At 27.6% G+C, this 20,031-nt stretch overlaps 2 protein-coding genes across 9 annotated transcripts in view; one reads left to right on the plus strand and one right to left on the minus strand.

The window, feature by feature from the left end:
- Window positions 1-6,872, minus strand: part of LOC119601034 (tyrosine kinase receptor Cad96Ca) — a 124,558-nt gene extending 117,686 nt beyond the window's left edge. Inside the window, exons 1-2 of one of the 3 annotated variants that reach the window (XM_037951717.1) lie at window positions 6,635-6,852; window positions 6,186-6,454 (exon numbers count right to left, since the gene is read on the minus strand). The gene's annotated coding sequence lies outside the window, so the exon portion shown is untranslated. Of the gene's footprint in view, window positions 1-6,185; window positions 6,455-6,634 lie in introns of all 3 variants that reach the window. The other 2 variants (XM_037951715.1, XM_037951716.1) reach the window with 2 other exon arrangements.
- The window catches only part of LOC119601033, a 309,656-nt gene that overhangs the window by 147,689 nt on the left and 141,936 nt on the right, over window positions 1-20,031 (plus strand). The window lies entirely within an intron of this gene.

Raw genomic sequence — 20,031 nt, forward strand, 5'->3', positions numbered from 1 at the left:
AATTATGAGCTCAAAAGCTTTTTTCGGGAAGTGCAGTTATATGGGGTGAAATAATTAACGATTTTAACCAAATTTTAACATAATATATTAAAAATTACGACCTGTACTTTGATAACAACGTTTACATGGACGCAAGGACGGACGGACATCGTTAAATCGCCAAACGCATAATACCGTTCCCACTATAGTGGTGTAAGGTATAATTATGTTCACATGTATGCAGATAATTTAAATTGATTCCTAAAATATATGTAAGTCCCCAGTAAAAACTTTCATTACCATAAGGGGTTGAAATGCTAAAATTTGCTTACACAATAGCATTTTAAGTAATTATTTTAACACGGTGATGTCATTGGAGGCAAGTAAGTAGTTACCTCAAACGATTAAAAGTAATTAGAAAAAGCAGTCATTGTAAATCGCATGAAAAAACGTATACAGCTTCCATACTTTTACTGGCAAGATGACTAATGAATTAGAAAGAATTTATATAACATATTATTAGTAAGGACTTATTAGACTAATTCTATGTAATCCAGACGATAGGCAGTAGTCATTGAAAAGTGTGTTGTTAGGTAAGTAATTACAATTGAAAGCCATTACCCAGTTTTTGCTGGGTCTGTATATGTTATACATATCTTGATTACAAACATTATTAAACTTCTGATAGATCTACTATGAATTCTCATGCCGTGTACTTATTTACATATATGGACTTTGGATGTGTGTTGAATCTATCTATGAGTTCGTTGGTTTGGTTCCCCACAATTGCAAATAATTATAATCTACACACATTTTAACTGAAAATGTGTTAGCAAACGATAAAATTTTAAGCATCTATATATATAAAATTCTAACGTTACAGACTCACTGACTGACTGACTGACAAATAACAAAATGTTGATCACTTCAATACGGAGAAAAAAGTACCAAAAGGGGGAAAACGGAAAATTTAATTTTATTCAAACTCACTGACCCAATTTTAGTAAAATCGGAGAAATTGAAAGATTTAGTGACACTAAATATACCAATGGGGTGTTACTTGGAACTCTGGTACAAAGGACTATTTTTTGGTATTTTTTCGTTGGCCCGGAGTTAATGGGAATCTATAAAAGAAGAGTTTTTGGTACTTTTTCGTTCTTTAAAATGTAATTTTTGAATTTTCTATAATATTGAACCTAGGTACATGAAATTAAGAATGTAGAGCCCAGAGAAAATGAGAATCTATGAAATGAGACTTTTTGGTACTTTTTCGTTATTCAAAAGGTACTTTTTGAATTTTCTATAATATTAGACCCAGAAACATGAAATTAAGCATGTAGAGCCCGGAGCAAATGAGGACTTTTTGGTACCTTTTCATTCCCGAAAATGTACTTTTTGAATTTTCTATAATATTGAACCCACACACAGGGAAAAAGAAATATACACGCCTGGTACCAAATTGACATCAAACTGTTTATAATTTTTCAATACCATCCGTTGTCAAATTATATACATGCATACGTACGACAACACTATGTTATGTTGACAACATTGCAACAATTCGTTGTCGAAATCTAAATTTTATACACATTCGTTGTCTAAATGTTAACAAACGTGGTAAGCTCACTATTGACAAACAATCCGTTGCCAATAGTGAGCTTACCACGTTTGTTAACATTTAGACAACGGATGTGTATAAAATTTAGATTTCGACAACAAATTGTTGCAATATTGACAACGTTGCATTTTTAAAATTACATAGTGTTGTCGTTCGTATGTATATACTTTGACAACGGATGTTATTGAAAAATTATAAACTATTTGGTGTCAATTTGGTACCAGGCGTGTATATTTCCTTTTCCCTCTGTGCAGAAACATGAAATTAAGCAAACGTATAAAAAGGGACTTTTTGCTACTTTTTCATTCTTTAAAAGGTACTTTTTGAGTTTTCTATAATATTGAACCTAGAAACATGAAATTAAGCATGTAGAGACCGGAGTAAATGAGAACCCATAAAAGGGGGCTTTTTGGTACTTTTTGAGTTTTCTATAATATTGAACCTAGAAACATGAAATTAAGCATGCAGAGCCTGTAGTAAATGAGAACCTATAAAAGAGGAATTTTTGGTACTTTTTCGTTCTTCAAAAGGTACTTTTTGAGTTTTCTATAATATTGAACATGAAAACTTGAAATTAAGCGTGTAGAACCCGCAGTGAATGAAAGCCTATAAACGGATAATTTTTGGTACTTTTTTGTTCTTCAATAGGTACTTTTTGAGTTTTCAATTACATTGAACATAGAAACTCAAAACTAAGCATTCAGGGACTTATGTGAATGAAAATCTAAAATAGAGTATTTTCTGGTACCTTTTCGTTCTTTAACTGGTACTTTTTGAATTTTTGATAATATTGGACTTAGAAACATGAAAATAAATAGAAGAGGTCTTTTGGTATGTTTTCGTACTTCTACTGATACTTTCTGAGATTTCTAAAATATTAAATATATATATAAACATAAAATGAAACACGTAGTGTCCTGGTAGAACGAAAATATATAAAACGAGACTTTCTGGTACTTTTTTTAATAATACTTTTTGCATTTCTATAATATTGAACCTAAAAACATAAAATTTAACATGCACCATCCTTATTCAACTAAAATCTAGAAAAGAGAGTTTCTGTTACTTTTTCGTTCTTCAGCTGATATTTTTTGAGTTTCCTGTATAAGAGGAACTTCTGGTTGAAAATTTAACATGCATCATCCTTATTCAACTAAAATCTAAAAACGAGAGTTTCTGTTACTTTTTCGTTCTTCAGCTGATATTTTTTGAGTTTCCTGTAATATTGAAACTAGAATCAATTATTATTGATTGAAAACTATGAATGAAAAATTGAACCTAGGAACCTGTATGAAAATCTATAAGAGGGGACTTTTTGATACGCAGATATACATAAATGTATATTGGACTGACTGAAAACTTACAATAATATTTATTTTATTTCATTACGATGAGGGTAGCGAAGCGCACTGGGTATAGCTAGATTTACATAAATTTTTTAACATTTTATTTAAAATACCAACCATTACCAACTACTGTAAAAGTAGTTCTTTTTTTAAATTCGGATGTAATTATTACGTAAAAACTCCCCAGATTTTTTGCAAAAATCTGAAATATAATTAAAAAGATCTGAATTAACCTTAAACATTTTGATATATACATAATTGGAAATTCTTGAATGTGACAATTGGAAATGTTTTAATGTACACATTTGAGTACTTTTTGAATAACCCTAAAGAGTAATAGAGAGCAGTAATGACAACGTTTGCAATGGTGTCGAAAATGCATTGAATATGAATGAGTATTTTTATATACATACATACATATGTACATGCATATGTTGTGTAGAAAATTAAATTTACTATTTAATGACGTCATTTATGGATAATTGAAAAATTTTCTTATACTGTGGAACTTGTTGAAATATGTTGATTTAAAATTTTTTAAGATGTTACTTATTAAAATGTTTGCGTTTACTCTAATTCTCAGTTTTAATTACTAAAATTGAGGAAACGCCTGTGAGATTATTAAGGGAGAAAGTAAGAAGTTTAATAAAAACCACAAGTATTTTTATATTAATGTTGTTGCAATCACCCAACCAAAATGTTTATACAATAATACTATTGATTGTCATAAAATCCATTATTATCGATGAACTACTAACAATAAGACTCATCCAAAGATCTGAAATTGTATATACAAACATACATACATATGTATGTAAACAAGTTTTAGCCAAGACTCATTTAAAGTAAATTTATATATTTTGGAAATGTATTTTTATGTATATACATATGTATGTATGTATGTATGTATGTATGTATGTATGTATGTATGTATGTATGTATGTATGTATGTATGTATGTAAGTATATGTACATACATATATTTGAATATATTTTTAATGTAAATAGACATATTTGTTTTATTTTTATGTATGTTGGAGTGTAGTTTTTTTAATTATGTTTTAAAATGCATTTAATATTCAAATGCAAACACGCTGACTCATGTACATTAAGGTGGCCCCAAAATAGACGTTGCTGATGTTCCCGTTGAAAACCAAAATTAAGTTCTTTCTGTTTCAAAATTGTTTGTCCTGACGTCAATACCAACTATTACCATAGAGTCACCCTAATATACATACATATGTATATAAACACATAAACAATTGATATTTTATTTATGTATATTGCTGTTTATTCATTCTTTCATACATTTTTGATTGCCAGTGATGTTTATTATTGCTTTTAGTATTTATAATATTTTTTCAGTTTTTCAAATATGCCCCTGCCAGCAAATTTGAGTTTAATTTTGGATAAATGAACTAAATTTACACTATTTAGGCTCAACTTCACGTTTCTCAGTGCTAAATAAAAATATTTACAAAAACAAAATACGTAACTTTCTGATTTTTATCCCATTTTTCTAAAATTTTAGTTCGATCTAATATGTATACCAAAAAGAAACGTAAATGATAATAATTCGATAGAATAAATATGTATAAAAAGAACACTTTTTAATACACTAACAAGATAATTGCTCTCAAAATTTAAAAGAAGAAGTGTTTGTATATTTCAGTAAATATACATATTATGTTTATAGTGATCAGTTGTGTGAATAGTAAAACATTGCAAAACTTTGTAATAATTTTATTTAAAATTTAATATATAAAAAATAAGTTTAATATGTAATAAACATAAGTGAGAGATTAGTGAGTATAAGCAATTTTAAATTATTCATAAAGTAAGAGAAATAAAGAAAATTTGTTATGAAAATTTGTACTGAAAACCGAAATCGACTCACTAAGTAAGTATTAAACAGGCGGAACAGGTTCTTCCTTTCAAATTGTGCTATATTAGATGTTTTTTATATATTTTTACCTATACGTTCCCTGTAGGAAATGCCAATATTAAAAATGTGCTGAATCACTATTGACTTTGTCAGTAGTACTAGTGTCGAATTATACCCTATACAAGGCTTAGTGCTATTGACATTTAACATGTGCGTGTCATTGAAAATCCTCTAGTAACATTATGACTATTGACTTGGTATTGACTAGGTACTTCTCATGGATACATATGGTGACATTAGAACCAGGAATTTACTAGTAAATTTCTATATCGCGAGTCCATTCAGTTTTAATACAGACATTTTCTTAAGGAATATTGACATGTTTGTTGACAATGCCACTAGATATACACCACATCTTTGGTCTCTGTATTTTTTATATTGACACAGAAATGAAAGATTGGAGACATTTGAACTAGTACTGTTGACAAAAAGATATATGGACCCAGTTTGACTGCAGGGTTGTTACGTTATGGATACTATTTGGATAGCAATTGTTTGCACGGCGTAAATACATAAGAGTAAAAACTACAAACATAAATCAATTGTAATACAATTAATATTAAAATTTATTAATTTTTCTACAGTTTTCAATTTATTTTAAAAACAAAATCTCATACTTTGTTTTCGTTTAAGTGTACATTGAAATATGTCAACGACATATAGCGGACTGACCAAGGCGAATTAATGAAATTTGTTATATATGTAGTTTGACAGTGTCGGGTTTGAGAGAGAATTTTTTTTATAAAGAGTTTGACAACTTCGGGCTAAATTTCCATGGACAAAAAAAAAAAACAATCAGCTGTTGAAATGACTTCACCTTATTAGTTTCGCCATGGGACTGACTGAATAAAGAACCCAATTAAAACATGTATAAGCTTAAATGCAATAAATATTAATTATTAGAATTTTTAATAAACTTTGTCATCATTATTGTATGTAATTATATAATTATCACTACTGTTGCTTATACATAGATATGTATGTGTGTCTGTATTGAAGTTTGAGTAAAGTAAATCTTCAAATGAAAATAAAAACAAATTATTTATTTAATTCTCAAATGAATGATTTTCTTTCACCAATAGCTTCAATGAAGAGAAAATAACTTTCACATAGAAATACAGACAGAAACGGTTATGAAATTTCCGAAATTTGTTGTTATTTTTTATACAGAAAGAGGGTTTTAGTTTTAGTGGTTGTTGTTTGATCACTGGAACGGAAATATGTCTACATTAATTCAATACAATTTCTTTGGAATTATAATTTGTATAACACTGCAAATAAATAAAGTATGTATTTACAATAATGTGTTTATATAAATTTTTTTAAATGCTTAGATAAACGCAATTCTCTGGGATAACCCCATTAGATGTTTTGTTGTGGACTTTAAATAATTCTTTTTTTATTTAGTTTAGTTTATTTTTTGTTTTGATTTTTTCACTTGTTTATACAATTTTCACAACATTTACACTTGTTCCATAAATAGAGAGACGATTTCTCTTTTTTCACATTTCACAATTTCAACAGGTTACTACTAATCTATGGCGCAATAAAAACTTTTGCTGTGCAGCTATATTAGTAAATATATTAATTTTATTATTTTTATTTCTAATGAAAATATTTATTTTATGTATTGCAATTTTGAAATATTTAATTAATAGTTGTAATTATAATTTGATACACGTTTAATTAAAAAACTTCACTAGATCCGGTTAACATTCTTATTGTAAAATATTTCATTTGTATTTACATTCAATGGCTTCTTTTAATTTAAACATTTACTTGATTTTAAAGATCTGTTAGTTATAGATCTTTCTTTATTTGTGTATATGATCTCATATACATATGCTTAGAAATTTGGGACTGTGTAATTTAAACTTTCACACTATTCATTAATTTTTTTAATTTTATGAATTTTTTCTTCATCAAACATGTAGAATTTCCGTTTCACTACACACGACAGTTGGTCTCACGCTCAAAGCTAAACTAAACTTGTTTGTTGTTTTTAAAAAACAAAAGACTTGAAAAACAAGCGTAATTCATTTTTACTCTCTCTCTCTCTCTCTCTTTTATCATGCTTACTTGTCTACCATTTAAAAGACTTACACAACGAACGTGATCAGCGATCACACTATATCACTCTCTTCTTTGGAATCTAAGTACAATATTTTATAACAGGAATGGAAAATATCGATTTAAGCTGGTACTAAATTCAAACCAAATGGTACTTTTTTAAACATATTTTTGTACTATTTTTTATTTATTTTGCCTGTAATTTATTAGTGTTAATCATGCTCTCAGCTTGACATAGAGTAGATAGGAAAAGAGGCAATTTTCAAAAGCATAAATAGTGGGAGTATATTACAAGTATGTATGTCCGTATTTTGTTTTTGTAAATAAAGGGAAAACTTAATTAAGGTACGATGAACGTTACTTCGTTCTTAAGTATTACCAAAAGTACTTACTGAAAAAGTGCGATTGTAATTTCCCATTCACAATGTATTTTCTTATTTGTTTGTGGAACCTAAATAATTTCTGAGAAAATTTAGTTAGTAAATTTCATTAACATATTGAAAAAATAAATTTTTGCCATTTACCAAAAAAACTGGAATTTCCCTAAATTTTGTATAAAGATTGATGAGATGTCGTACCTAATTTTTGCCAAGTTCATCAATATTGAGATTTAACCGGGTACATATAGTAGAAGTCTGCATGAAAAGAGAGGCGACACCTTTTCTAAAAGAATATTACTTATTGAGTTTATTGGAAGTGGTGTACTTATCGTTTCAATAGTTTTTTTTAAGTTATTTTATTGCAAACAAATTACATATTGATTTGGTAAAAACATTATTATGATGAAAATCAGAGAATAAGGAAAAACTTGTTAGAACAACAACAAACGTAAATACAACCAATATAATTGTCAAATTTTTGAGTCACAGCAAGCAAAAGAAGTTACAAATTATATGTATGTTGTTTTGTAAATATTCTTCTTGTTGTAGAATCCGTACACCCTTTATAAAAATATACCAAAATAAGGCCCTATCACTACATGGTAGCCAGTAGTAATCTAATGACGAAAACAATTTTCTCGGGTCATTTTTAGTCAAAAACCTTCCGCGGCAAATCGATTTTCTAAAAACATTCACAAACAAATTGACATGAATTTTAATAGTATAATCTACAAGTTTGGGTACTAAATTTAGAAGAGATATACACAGCAGCCCCTACCAATATTTTTTCCGTGAAAATGTTATGGCTAGAGTATTCAAAAAACGAAACCGGAAACCGGTTTTTCTTGTTTGAAAACCGGACGGTTTCGAATAGTTCAAATTTTCGAATTATTCGACTTGGTGTCGGTTAACCGGTTTTTTATGGATGAAATTTTCTTTAAATTTTGGGATAAAATAACAACTTTTATACACATTTTGTGTTAATTTTTCTATCTAAATACTTTCGGTTTAGTTTTTATTTTCCTACTTTACTATTTGCTAATATTTTGTAACTTTTGTATAGATAATCTTAATTTTTTGAAAACAGTTAACATGATAGTTTAAAAATATAGTCCATTTGTCTAGTACAAATTAATATCTTCCTAATAGTTTAATTTTTGCTTTTAGCTGAGAAATGTTTCATCTGATTTTGAATTTTCGGAAATATAGTCCAAAATGTGACTATATTTCCGTATTCATATGGTCTAATCATACAAATTTTGGGGGATTTCTATAAATAGTGAGTACCAAACACTCCATTTACATTTACCGATGCAAAACAAATATTTTTTGTGGACGTCCTTTTATCCTAATTAGTTTTCTCAGATGAAAAGTAGAAATATCCATTAAAATTTTTTAAAATATGAACTTTCTCGTGTCATTTACAATTTTTTTCTTCATATAAAATGAGAATTTTAAGGAATTAAGCTATTTCCATAAGATGTCTTCAATATTGTTAAAATTATAATTTTAAATATTTATAGAAAGATAAATATCTGTATACATTTAAAAATGGCCTATATGTTATTTTCGGAATATTTATATATCATTTTTGCAGAAAAAATACCATAAATAAAAAAACCGGTTAACCGGTTTTTACACTTAAAACCGTATTCGAAACCGGTTTTTTAGAAAATGCAATTTTTTGAATTATTAGAAACCCGGTTTTTGAAACAAACCGGTTTTTTAAATACTCTAGTTATGGGTCAAACAATAACACTTGTTTATATCGAAATGTCTGATTTTGTATTACAAAATTCAATGCCAGTTCCTATAAATGCGAACGAACATTTCTTTCTCATTTCATATTGAAAAACTAGAAAAAAAATCTTATCCATTCACATTTAGAGGAACAGGCCCTTAATACTTTGTTTAGAATACATATCGAAAACTTTAAAGCATTTGCCGCGAAAAAATTTTTAACGCTCGGGAAAAAATGATATACTTTTCGGACGTACTTTTTGTGAAATTAATAGAACCGGTAAGTAGTAGTCATTGAAAAGTAAATGGTTATGGAAGTACAACCCATTACCGAGTTTTTGCTGGGGTTGCGTTTTAGGTGACGATATGTATATAAAAATTGGAAAAGTATTATTTGATATTTTTTAATTCACTGTTGAATTAAATCTGTCTTGTAAAATCCTTACTTAATATGACAACTGTCTTTTTGCTACCGATACTTTACATTTGATAAAAAATTTTAAACAATAAACAATGGAATTTTCACCAGACATCAGAATTGCATTTTTAATAAATTTTATAGCAATCTTAATTTATCTTTTTAAATTCGCATGTGATTTTTCAGTGTTATTCTTTGAATAAAAGACGATGAATTCAAACTCGTACTTTGAGCTGATATAACCAAAGAATATTTAATACATAGAATGTGCTTCTTGCACAAGATAAATTTGGAAATTTTGAAATCCTCCTTTAAAAAAATATCTTATAGAACTTAAGATATTGTCACACTGAATCTACGCCTGCTCTCGATTTCTTCCTATCTCGTTAATTCACTATTTTGCTTAACACTTATGTTTAAGGGCTAATATTTAAATTTGTTGGAATAATAGTTATCTTAAAGCATAGAAATATAAAAATATAAAGATAAGAGAAAGGCATATTTTCGATTTCCTTTCATAGACTTTGAATCTAAATCAAGTTTAGTATATAGAACTCAATTTAAAAGAAAAAAATAATTCTAAGCGGGGTTATTTTTTATAGAATTTCAAAGTTTGTTACATTAGGTAAATTGTATTATATTGTTATATATTTAAAAAGATGTGATTTATTCAATTAGGTGATAGTTATGATTTTTTAGCTGACAAGTGGAAGAAAAAGCACAGAAATTCAACAAATGATCTTTTTAAAAAATGTATTGAAAAAAAGTGATTTTCGGATATCGGCTTTAAGAAGGAGTTAGTATTATCAGGATGGCGATATTTAAGTTAATATAACCATGTTTATGAGTATATCAAATTTGTGCTTTGTATGGAAGCAATACCTAATCATGAACCAATTTTTTTAAAAATTATGTTGAACGATTTATGTGTATGTCAAAATTATTTGTATAGAATTTTATGGTGATATAAATATTTTTAAAAGATGTATGTTAATTAATGTTAAGTCTTATGTTATTCTTATACGGGAGAATTTCCAACTAGAATGTTATTAAATAGTCGAAATTAATTTTCAATAATATAGCAAATTTCATCATTAGTAATTTTCACGTCACACATAACGGCTTGTACAAAAGAATCTAAAAAAAAATTGTTCTGAACGCTAAAAAACGATCAATAAATATTCCAAATTACAATGAAAAAGGTTTTAACCAAATAGCCAGGCGAAACTCGCAGATTTTTACATTTTTGTCAAAAAAGAAAAAAAGCAATTTCTATTTCTGTCACATCACGCACTTCAACCACTTATATCTTAGGGCTATTAAGTTCTTTCGATTTCTTCTGTCGACCAATTTGAATTTGACACGGGCGTAGCCATGGAATATTCGAGTTTATGTTATGAAAATGAATCCCACAAATGCTCCAGGGCGGCGCTATGGGGGCTCAATGCAGGGTACCTTCGACATGTAAAATGTTTAAACGCGTGCCATTTTTTGGTTACCCATCCGATATCAAAGATTTTTATAATTTTGGAAAGCCCTCAGCTAGGTCTTATATGCTATTTACCTCTTATAATTTCTGAGTTATAGGCATTTGAAAATTGAAATTTTAAAATATTGCCATACCTTGGTTCACTCTTTTTCAAATATAGTACGTAATTTCGAACCAATAGATTTAAATTTTTTGTATTAGTAAGACAACAAAAATATCAAAAATATACCAACAAGGGGAAATAGCATTTATGGATCCAAAAATAAACAATTTTCAATTCAAAATTTTTAAAAATGGTAGATATTTGCAATTTTTGGGGGCAAAAAGTGCCAATTTTATGATTTTTTGAAAGATATATTTATGGTAAATATCTTGATGTAAAAAATAAGTTCTATTTTTTGAATATATCGCTCATACGCCCTTTCGAATTTGACCTATTTTTTATCAATATCTTAAATTTGGGCCACATGTTCTAAAATCCCAAAGCTGGGATTAGAATACTAAAGCAGTTTTGGAAGCCTTGATGAGTTTCCTTTTTATCCCCAAAGTATTTTCTGAGCACCGATAGAAATGTGGATCCTGTGGGTAAAATTATAAAAAATAACATTTTTGGGATTTTTTTGGTAATATAGTTGTCTAACTAACACAAAAATTTAAATCCATTCGATTCAAAATTACGTCCTACATTTGGAAATGAGTGGACCAAGGTATGGGAAAATTTTTAAATTAGAAATTATAGGAGGTTAATCCATTTCATTCATTTTTATATAAATGTGTGTTTGTATGTTTGAACTTTATATGACATCTCCCATATAAATTAAATAGAAAAATTCGTTTATCTTGGAAACTATTACAGTTAGAATCTTAACATTTGGAAAATAAATTGGCGGACTATCCATTAAATACAAAAATTTGTTTATCTGGGAAACTAATAGAACTAGATTCTTCAAATTTTGCACGAAATACTTTAATATCCATCTGAACATTTTGAAGAAAAAAGAGCGGACTTTCATCTAGGGGAGGCTTGGATCCCCCACATGATTTAAATAGAAAAATTCGTACATCTGAGAAACTATTAGAGCTAGAATCTTATAATTTTACATAAAATTGACATTCATGTGAATATTTAGAGAATAAGTTGATGAGTTGTTATGATTTAAATCAATAAATTAAACGGCCCTAACTAACCAAAAAAATCAAAATGTATTGCATCAACAAAAATGTTCACACAAAAAATGGGACTCCTACGACCAAAATTTACAAAAGGCTCTATCTACAAAACATTTAAATATTAAAGGTTAATATTCCAATTTATCCATTTTTATATAGACAATTGCCAACTTTCATAACAAATTATAAGTTTCACTAATAAAAATGTTGTTTGATTAATAAAAATAAATCGCACTGATAGAAACAAAATGTTCAATTTAAAAAGTTTTTTGCTTCTCCTGCAAAATTTTTAAAATGTTAGATAGGGCCGTTTGCGTTTTAGGTGACGATATGACAATCACATTTTTAATTATTATTAAAAGTATCCGAATAACGAATATTTTGCGTCAAAATAAACATCACTATTGCCCTTTTTCTTTTTTTACTTATTTTTTATTGCAATTTTTGATAAATTTTTGCAAATATTGATAAAATTCGTTGATATTTGAGTAATTTTAACGCCGGCGAATATATTTTGCATTCGTATAACACTAATCAATATAATTTACATAATTAATTTCTTTATTGCAATATATTTCACCAATAAACTATGAAAAAGCTAAATCAAATGGTGTTGACCATCATTTGGTCGACAGACGGGCATTTCCAAATTGCCTAAAAATAGTGCTGGCCAATGTGAATATTGTCAAATATACATCTATTAATCCAATAATGTCTAGATTTGAGTTTTTCCCAAAATATACCGTATATAATTTTAAAGAAAACATAAAAACATATTTAAAAAAATCAATTTATTGTTGGCCCCAAGAAGGGTGGAGCCTACAACAAAATTATTTTATTTATCAATGGTTTATTGAAGGAATTTCAAGCTATTTGACGTTTATGAATACGATTTTCGTGAATTTTACCTATAGTTGGTTAATAAACCTAAAATAAGTTTTTATGTATACAACCGTTATTCTAAAATTGATAGTATGGAAGTCAAATTATATTACAAAATTTATTTCACTTTAAAATCTTTTAAAACAAAAAAGTTAAAATCATTTGAAAATAAAAAATTTACTAAGAAATTTGAAAATTAAGCTGCACTTAGATATATCCCTACAAAAAATGTGGGAGGTAATATTATTGCTTTTCTTAACAAATATATTGAACTCTTACTTGTTTAAATATATTTCTTAATTACCAAATTGGTGAAAAAACGAAAAAATGGTGAATTTGTCCAATTTTGTGATAATTAATCGAATTCTTGCAATAGTTTTCATTGTCCGATTGGAGTAAAATTTAGCACCACATAATTTTAGACCCGATGGAACAAACTTAGACTCACCGAAGACCATTTTCTTTTTCAGGGCTAATAAATGACTAATAAACGATTTTTTCTGACAAATATTATTATAAAGAATTTTTTGTTTTATTTCTGTTATTCCTTTAATTATATAGAGCATTATTCAAATAGAGAGCGTTTTTTTCGAATTTTTGAACTTTGGTGTTAAATTGTCCCCAAGTGCCTTAAAGGGTTAATCCACCTTTTTTCACTCAATTTTAAATATCGGACTATATACGATAAATTCCAGTAATTTTTGGTAAATATGGCCGACAAATAAATATTATTTCGTGCATCATTTCGAAAGAAAGAATTCCCAAATATTGCAAAATTTGACCTTTGAACTCCACAGTTTATGGGTTAAAAACGTCCGATTTTATTAAAACTTCGGATATATATTTTATATTATCTAGACTATAACACTCTGATAATACTTTATTTAAAATGTGCAAGAATTAATACGTATTCTCTAAAATCGCAGGTACAGCTAAACTGTAATAAATATTGATCTAATTTTTTTTACCGTTTAATGGCCTCATCCATAAATCCCCATAAGATCTCCTAAAAATTTTGAAATTTTCAAACTTTTTTGTCCATAACTGAGGAGAAGTTTGCGTTATCTTATAAGGGCAAAAACTAATATTCGATTAATAATAGATATATTTTAAGTAAATTTTTTTTTTAGAATATATCCCAAAAAATTTAAATTTTTTTGGCACATTTCGAATTCATGTGCCGTGGGACACGTTAATGGCCTGGGGAATTTGAAATATCTTTTAAAGTTTTCAAGCAATTTTTGTGTTTTATATCTTTCCGAAATGCTTACTCTATGCACATTACGATTTCTTTTCAATAAAGTTAAAAATTTATTACTAAGTGGCGAAATTGGAGCAAAAACTGAAAAAATGGACATTTTCTCCTTGTAAATGCACTTGAAAACTTCAGAGCCGTTGCGGCACCTGTTAACGTTATCCTATCAGCCTAATTTTTTGTATGACATAGTTTTACAACCCAAAGAATAATTCTAAAGGGGGGACGAGCAAAATTCTCAACTTCGTTTTTTGGAGCACTCTAATGTATATACATACATATATGTAAATAACAAAATTCTTAAAACGACGAAAATGTGTTTTCAGAGGTTTTTTCGGATTTTTGCTCATATCCCCGTTATTTATGGACGAATTTTGCTGATTTTAATTAGGAAACTTCTACATGCATCCATGAGAAGGGTGTCTGAAAGCATGTCTGACACCCTTCACCTTCTCTATTCGGGGGAATAATAGTAATCAATAATTTTGGTGAAAAGCGTAAAAAATTCGGTCATGTTTACGTGTTCTTACTTTGGATGCGTTAATTTTTTTTTGTAGGGACGATATTAGCAATTTTTTGCTTTTATATTCAGAATTTTATCAAAAATATAGCTGATATTTTAATTAAAATTTTTGAGCCTCAAAAACGGTCGAGCTAAATTAAAAAATAAATAGCATTGAATGCGTGTAAGTTTTTCAAGGACTCTTTATGTACATATATTCGGTATTCTTAGCAATTATAAACCAACTTAAAAACACCTCAACTCTAACCATGTAAAATTTCATTACGATATCTCCAATAGTTACAGATTTACAGAATTATTCCCAAATTGAAACGTTTCTAAGCCATTGTACAGCAGTAGTAGTACCAATTGTAATCAAGATGTAAGTATCCAGAAAAAAATACAACAAATTCATCGCATAGCTTTTTTTCCAAAAAAAAAAAAAAAAACAAGTTGAATAAGACGAAACTGTCATTATAATGATTACTATTGTTATATTTCCCGTAGAAAAATTACAACAAGACAAAGACAATCATTTTGAGGGTTTTGTATTTCTTTTCATTTTCTCTTTTCCGTATGACAATTGAATGTTTCTCAATTCTTATACTTCGCGCACAAGACGTATTGATTGGGATTGTTCTCATAAAAATACATATATATATGTATGTTTATTTTATATTATTATTTATGTTACGATTTTTAAATTTATTATTTTGAATATTAAATGATCACTTAAAATCAGGGACAGAAAATAATGATTATTCTTAAAATTTAAAACAAAAAAATCAAATACAAGGATTAAGAGTAAAAGTTAATTGAATATACCATTTGTTTTCTCTAAAGATGCATTATCGGTTAAAACAATGATTTTTATTTTTTAAGTTTTATTTAAAAAACTTAATTTTAATTATTATTCTTTGAGTTTTATATATTACTCAGAAAATAATAATTTTTCTTAAGTTTTATTTTTTTATTCAAATCATAACGATTATTTTTGATTTTTATATTTTTCATTGAAATTTTTTAGTTTTAAGTTTTATTTTTTTACTTGAAAAATAAAAATTATTCTTGAGTTTTATTTTATTTTTTTAAAAAATAAAACTCAATATGAAAACATTTTCTCTTACAAAATGTTTAGAGAAATGACTTTTTATAATGTTAAATGTAGTTTTTGAGCTTTTCTTAAGAAATTTTCAAAAAAAGGGAAAGTATGCATTTTAACTCTTCACTATCTAAAACGCATAGCTATGATAATATTGATATATATAAAATTTTCAATATGGAATATGTGCATCCAATATAAGGTTTAGTTTGAAAATTCGGATTTTTATGTCTATGTCAAGGTTTTTTCGGATTGCATAAATACTCATTTATGGATACATTATCTCTTTTTATACCCACCAATATTGGGGTAATCTGATGTTGTCATTTCATTGTAACTCATCGTAGTCGTAGATTCACATAAGTACATACATACATATATTCTGGGTTCTTATAATTTTCTAAGACGATGTAGTCAAATACGAACGTCTGTCTGTTGGATGCACTGTATAGTGCAAACGAGAAATTTGAAAAGTTGAAAAAGTTAGTTTAACGCAGAGTTCGGTACATAAATAACCTAAGTCCCATAAAAGGCACTCTTTGGAAAACCGGCCTAATGCTCACATTGTTTCGATATATCATAATATAGTAGTTACTGTATAGTATAAGATTCGGTTTGCCTGAATATGAAACAACTACTTTTTCTAATGTTATAATAACATTTTAATCAAAATTTCATTTATTTGTAATAATATATTTTCATATTAAGTTTTATTTTTGAAGAAAATAATATAAAACTTAAGAATAACTTTTATTTTTCAAGCAAAAATATAAAACTTGAACAAAAAATAAAAATCAAGAAATAAGTTTTATTTTTGAACAAAAACATAAAACTTAACATTAAGTTTTATTTTTGAGGAAAAAAATTTAGCTTGAAAAATAAATTTTAAATTTTAAGTTTTATAATAAAACTTATAACAGTTACTGTCTCTGCTTAAAATTTTCAAAATTAACAGTTCATTTCTATTAGCCCCTATATTAGTCATTAGACTAAGTCGGCAAACTTTTGAGTCGGAAGAGCCAAAATTTAGAATGTACAAAACATTTGTTTTTTTTATTAAAACGTTACAAATTCACTTTAAAAATATATCTTTGTTTGGTTGTCTACAAGACGATTCTGCATGGAATATTTCTTATAGATTTTTAGCCACAAATATATAATTTTTATGTGTTATTCGAGTGAATTTATTAAACACTTGTTATTTCAATATACAAAGTTTTATTAGAATAAAAACACACAGACATTCTGAGCTGTTTAAAGGCATGTAAAACCTTTTCAGACATTCCGTAATATATGTACATTAGGGTGGTACCTTTTGTATGGAAGAAAAAGAAGGTGTTAATGTCCCCAACTAAAATGAACGTTTAATTGATTTTAAGATACCGTTTCTCAAAATTTTTGTCCTGGCGTCAATATTTGCTGAGCTGGATCAAAGGTCCTTTTTTGAGGTTTTTATGATTTTTTTCATATTTCTTCCAAAGGAAAGATATGAAATATTGGTCATTTGAAAGGTCCTTGAAAGACCCTTTAAATTCCATATCAGAAAATTTTCAGATTTTTTGCATTTTAACACAGATGAATTTAATATAATTCGTTAAAATTAATACATAATAATCCTCAACAAAATTTACCGAAACGGTTTTTTTCTGTTTGTTAAAATTCAATCGTATATACCAATGTAAAGCTAATAATATAATATACATAATATATATACATTAGACTGACCGGATCTTATATGGGGAGAAAAAAATGTCGGAATCTTGTTTGTCTTAACCCCACAAAATGATTCCCCTTTTCAGATATTGAGAAAGCCGAAATTTGAGTTCGATTAAAAGACGTTAACACGTTCCGCTCGTTGCTCAAATTTTGGAAAAATCCAAATATTTGGGCAAAAAGCTAACATATGAAGCTATAACTCCAGAACAGTAAATAATAAAAACACGCTTAGTACCTCAAAACAAAGCTAATACTGTACATCAAAATTTATATTATATACATAATTCTTGTTACTTTAAGTCAAGCAGAGTTTCAACAGATTTTGTCTCCAAAAACGTGACCTGGTCGCGGTAGGAGCATACTTCGTATATTTTGATATTATGTGATAAATGTTGCTATTAGGTAAATATTTTACATATTATTGTTAAAGAATCATAATGTACATAAATTTAGTATTTCAAAAAGATGTAAAACACAAAAATTGGTTGAAAAACGTAAAAGTTCTCGGTATTAATTCGAAAATGTAAGTAGAATTTTTAAGTATTTTGACACAATAATATTTCTCACCAAGGTGTTGAATTCACACAGCACCCGTAAATGTGGAGATGTAATTTTGTGTACGTGAGAGTCGGACTACTTGTTATACTTTGGAAATGTGGAAAAAATATTTAACTTATTTTGAAAAATATTCTAATAAAATTATTTTATTACATAATATCGAGCCCATTTCGCACAAAAGACGTAACCGACAAAAACTAAATTTTACAGGGGAGCATTTTTTTAATTATCTTCGAAGTAGGACATGTCATTACTCCAAAACTTCGTTAATAAATATTATTACATCTAAAATATAGGATGCAGTTTGTTTCGATTTTATATTTACGCTATATCCGATTTTATAATATAAACAAAGTTAAGGCGGTTACGTCTAAATTCTCTGTCTAAAAAATTAATTTTTTGCGTATATCTTTATATAATTTGTATATATCTGAAATTTAAGAGTGTAATAAATATTTTTTTATAATATTTGTTTGTTGAAAACTGGATAGGTTCCAAACGTTAGGAGCTAGAGTGTATGAAATTATCCAAAAATGCTCATTGATGACAAATATTATTTGGTGTTAAAAATGGGCAATATTTGTTCATGATTTCACTTAGCCCCCATACAAGTGCTCCCCGGAATATAGTTAAAACATTAATAAGTCGGTTATATATAATTGTAAATTATGTTGGGAAGTATGACAGATGTCAGGCAATATCTAACCCTAGCCTCCATATATGGACCCTGTAAGACAATGATTTTATGACCATAGCTGTCTTAAAAATATCAGTATAGCAATGAAATTTGATGTATGATGACGTTTTAGGATGGGTTCCTATGCCCCTCATACAGAAAATAAGTTTACAGTTAATAAATCTTTCAAAAATTAAGAAAGCATGATGAAATTCTACAAAAAACATTTGTTTTCAAAACTAATTACGCGTTTAAATTCTATAGACCTCGGTTCACAATTGACCAAATCCCTCATTAAAGGCCGTATTCTGAAAATCACCCTGATGTCCACATTAATATCCATACATGGTAGTACAATTCGCCTTATAACGAATAAATAAGTAAATTCTGGGACTATTGATTCATTAAGAGTCCATATACAGGTCCGCCTTCCGAAATCCACAAATTTACAACCAAATATAAGAGTTGGTTAAATGGTAATAATATAGAAAATTATAAATTTTAGCACAAAAATTGCAATGGCATAGTGATAATTACATGAATTTATTACAATTATACTCAGATATGTGGCATTTCATTCACAAACAAATTTAATACGTTAATTTGTTAAACATTTTTCTATAAATTTAATATATTTTAGAAGAAAATTTAGACGTAACCGACACCTTGCTGTTACAAAATACAAAAACAGAAAATAAATGTGTACTTACGTCTTTTTTCTTTTTCTTGTAAAGTTGAAACCATTGGATTAGCTATAGATCCAATGGTTTCAACTTTTCAGAGATGGTGCTAATAGACCTAAATTATCGATTTCTATAAAAAAAAAACGAAAATCGAAAATCAAGTCGCTTACGTCCTTTTTGCAAAAAGGGATCGATATATATCTATATTTACTCGAATATAAGTTTTTGTCCTTAAAAGATATCGTGAACCTGTTCTCAGATATGATACAAAAATAATGTTTTACACTTCAGTTTCAAAACTCCATTTTCAGTTTTCTTAAATCTTTGTTAAACAAATTTTAAAATTTTTGAAATATCACCGGGGATTTATGGCCAATAGGTTAGGAATAAAACAGTGAAATTAAGTCAATACCTCTTATAGTTTAGCTGTACCTGCGATTTGAATTCTGCGAAATTCGCGAAAAACTAATTTTTTTAATATTTTACAAAATATGTCAAAATTC

The sequence above is a fragment of the Lucilia sericata genome, unplaced genomic scaffold (assembly GCF_015586225.1).
Source record: "Lucilia sericata isolate MDLA Ls3-8-SP2 unplaced genomic scaffold, ASM1558622v1 Contig000138F_arrow, whole genome shotgun sequence".
In the NCBI taxonomy this organism is placed as follows: domain Eukaryota; kingdom Metazoa; phylum Arthropoda; class Insecta; order Diptera; family Calliphoridae; genus Lucilia; species Lucilia sericata.